This window comes from Pteropus vampyrus, unplaced genomic scaffold, assembly GCF_000151845.1.
Source record: "Pteropus vampyrus isolate Shadow unplaced genomic scaffold, Pvam_2.0 Scaffold69, whole genome shotgun sequence".
Taxonomy (NCBI): domain Eukaryota; kingdom Metazoa; phylum Chordata; class Mammalia; order Chiroptera; family Pteropodidae; genus Pteropus; species Pteropus vampyrus.
Genome location: NW_011888850.1, coordinates 1,638,320 through 1,642,296, shown reverse-complemented (window position 1 = coordinate 1,642,296; position 3,977 = coordinate 1,638,320). Strand labels below are relative to the sequence as shown.

The following is a 3,977-nucleotide window of genomic DNA, read 5'->3' as shown; positions in this document are numbered from 1 at the left end:
TTAATAATAATAATAGTAATCGTAATAGTAATAATAATAATAATAATAATAATAATTAATAATAATAATACTTTACTTCTGACTTCCAAAGTCCTGCTATCTCTAGATATGGGATCACCTTTGAATATTTGATAATCAAGTGAGAAAACTGCTGTTTTCCTACCATGAACATACTATGAGAGTCCTGGTAATTTTGATTTCTTTTCTTTAAATCACTGTTACATGTTTTGTTTGGAGAGCAGTCTTCAAAAGCCTGGAAGCCTGGACTCCCTTGCAAAATCTCTTTACAAGTAAGCTTCCTTTGTGTCCTAAACGCTTTTGTCTCTGCAGCTTCCTTCCACATTTAAAACCCCTGCACTTCGACAGGTAGCCCCGCGAAGAAGCTTTAACAAATTCCTTATGAACCTGCCTCAGATACCCTGACCCTGGCTCAGCTCCCACTGGCAGTCCTCTACAACCCACAGGGATGTCTGCCGCAAGGCCCTAAAAAGCCCAATCAGGTCTGAGCCTCTGTTGTTTGTGTCTGGCAGTAACACGCAGCCATCTGTATGGCACCACCAGGTTATCATCCCCTTTCAGCCCCACAAGCTCTTTCAACATAAATGCTCCCCTTCCAGTTCAAAAATGACCGTGAGAGGGAGGAAAGAGAAGGCAGAAGACTCAGAGGAGGTCCTTGGATATTACATCAGCCCAAGCATAGAGGACCCACAGGGATTAATCTTCTATGTCCTTCCATTACGAGCCTGCCTGTGTGAACAGTCGCCCTGCTTCTCAGCCGTTATCTGCCTTTTCAAAAAGTTAATGCGGCTTCCAATTAGATCTTTCTTTTTTTCCTTCCTGTTAATCTTGGTTCTGAAACCAGACTACTGCTCTTCCTCTGCTGTCATCCCAGTAAGCCAAGTCTCAATTAGCCAGCCTGCGGGTGATTACCTCCTTGTCGCTTCACCGTTCAGACATTCTTTCATTTCCTGGAGCATGCCAGCCCCCTTCCTCTCCTCTTCCCTCCCTCCAAAGCACTTTTGCTAAAATTGCAGCCCACAGTCTCAGGCTGTATTACTCTGCAGGGGGGGGATGCAGGGCTGGCAGGTAGGATGCCTTTTCCTATAGGCCCAGGCACACTAGAATGTCAGGAATGTCCATATATGAGTTTTCTCCTGGTGCCACAGGTGTCTATAACTGCCGCAGTGGGACCCGCTTGTGAACTTGGAGGCTAAAGAAGTTTAGATGGAACTAGGAAACCCCAAAGCAGACTTCGGCTTTAAAAAATAAAATTTTAAAATGAAGGAGGAGGAATCAGTTTTTCACTTTCGATAGTGAAAGATGATTAGTTGAAACCTCTTACCAGTAAATATCAGCCCAGATGTTAACACAAAAGCTTTAGAGTTCTAGCCCAGTCCTGCTAGTGACTGAGTGACCTTGAGTAGAACCACATCGATTTTTTTTTTTTTTTAGGCGAGGTAACCCTTGGTTGACCTCACAGATTGCAAGGACCTTGTCAGCTTACAATCCTTTATTTTTTTCTTTTTTATGCCTACAGCACCTGGTCTTCCTACGTGGTCTCCCATCCAAGTACTAACCAGGCCCAACCCTGCTTAGCTTCCAAGACCAGACGGGATCAGGCTTGTTCAGGGTAGCATGGCTGCAGACAGAACCACATCGATTTTGACCATAGTTTGTTTGTTTACAAGATCAGGGCATCTTCTGCTAAACTTAACAGTTAAACAGACAAATTTATTCTCTTTCTTCTATTCTGCAACCACACTAAAATGAGTACATGGGAGAAGAGACAAAGGAAATGGGGGAAGAACAGACGAGAAACATCCACAAAACTGAGAAGCTGGAATGTGGGTCAAGGAATTAGAAGAAAGAAGAAAGGCAATGCCGAGCGCCATCAGAGAGGGATGAAAGTGAGACTCGGGCCATCTCACACTGCAGACCCTCAGAGCCATTCAGTGGAGACACTAAGAGCCGCACAGGGTACGACAAGGCGGGAGGCTGAGAAGGCAGAGGGCAGGGGAGGGGCCCTGGAAGTCATGGCAGAAGGTTAGACCCTGGCCCGCCGGCCAGACTTCCTGCTCCCCGCTTCCACCGCAGCACACGGGAGCTTTATTCTGGGGCAAAAATTAAATCAGACTGTCTCCAGACTTCAGTGCACTAGAAAGGGCAGAGTCCACACACTGAACCAGACGACCACCGGCTGGCTCCCTACTCACCTTCGAAAATACCTGGCTAATCAGGGGGCGGCCAAGTAAGAGGATATTGGTAGACTTTTCTCTGGATAAATCAAATGGTCCCTGAAAAATGGCTGTAGAAGAGGAAAAACTTCCTCTACTCTTTTAGGTTCAGGGGCTGGGCCTGCAAAATAAACTGACAAAAAGACATATTAACAAGAGAAAAACAGTATTTATTAACAAGTGCCTTTTGCATACACATGCGACACCTCGTGATGAGTCACTCAGAGGGGTGGCCGGAAATTGAGATTTAGATCGCATCTTAACAAACAACAATACGTTTGTGAAGAAGTGAGAAGACGAAGGAGAAGAGCTAGGTTTTTAGAAATGGCGCACTGCGGTAAGGTAGATATATGGGGAAAATCGAGGGAGGATAAGAGTTACTTAGCAACTTGTTATATAGATTCCGCTCGGTGCCCTGTCTCTGGGTTGATATGAGTCTGTAGCTCTCTCCTGGTGATTTGCAGTTCCGCTCTTCCTGAGACACCTCCACGAGTTTATGACCTGCTTTTAGACAGTCAGGGGGAGGGCAGAGAACTTTTCCTGTATCCGCTTTTCCCCAGTGGCCTTCGATTCAAATTAATCCTTACGCCAAAATGGCAAATTTTGGTATGGCCTGTTCTGATAATCTATATGACCTATAAAAAATGATCCCTAAGTGCTGAGGAACTTGGTTTCCCAAAGAGATGGCAGTTCATTCTGCATGAACTCTATCAAATGACGAGTACACGTACACACAGCTTTCAGTCAACTTTTTAGTACATGGCTCCTAAATATAAATATATCGAAAACACCCTCATGCATTTGAGGAGAGCCTCACATGAAAGACTAAGAATCAGACATACAAAGAGAAGAAACTCAAAAAAATGAAGTAAAAACAGATACTGTAGGCAATCGCAAAAAAAAACTAAAATTAAATAACAATGTAAATGGTAATTAATATCCTTGGCAGTTAGAAAAGATATCGGATCCCAAAACAAGATCCGTGTATGGAAGGGAAGGAGGGAGGGGAAAAGATGAGGATGGGAAGAAAAGGGGGAAAGGGAGGGCAGAGAGGAGAGGAGAAAATTCAGTCTGTCCCTAATTTGGTTCCATGGGCCTGATCTCAACTGGTCAAAACTCAGAGAAGGAGAGTCCAGTGATGGGGGCCTCAGCACCCAGCATATAAAGGGAACCTGTGAGCAAACACAAAGGCCAGCATCTGAGGTGCCAAGTGCCATACGGAGGCCACAGAAGCTGGCTGCAGGGTCGCTTGGCCTTTGGTCCCTGTCTGGACAGTAGCTGGACAGGACTCGGGTAGTGCAGGCTCAGCCAAGCAGGTCTATCCATGGGAGAGAGTCTCTTCATTCCAGGGACGGCTCACCTCCAAGCAAACAAAGCTTTAATATGCACATATACACGGTTTTCAGCTGTAAGTGCATAAAATAATTTTTGCAACTAGGGCATGTTTTCTTTCCTTTAAATGTGTCTTCACCAGAAATACTGTAAAATGCAAGGGCACCTAAAATCCTTAGGTATGTGAATCTGTTCTTTAAACCCTAGTGCTGGGAGGCACGAGACCAGCTGCCCCGAATTATGTTCCCTTTCTTTTAGGTCCTGAAGGCCTACTACAAAAAGTATACAAGAAGCGGCTGATTTTATCAATGAGCAAACACAGAGGAAATGAGTGGCTAGCATGAGAGGGGTAGAGTGGTTTATCACAGAGCAAATAAGTCATCTTCTTAGAATGAAAATCAGAAAAAAAAA

General features: G+C 44.7%; 1 pseudogene; it reads right to left on the bottom strand.

Moving 5' to 3' along the window:
* Nucleotides 1-1,528: 1,528 nt before the first annotated feature.
* Nucleotides 1,529-1,647, bottom strand: LOC111740879 (annotated as a pseudogene).
* Nucleotides 1,648-3,977: the final 2,330 nt, after the last annotated feature.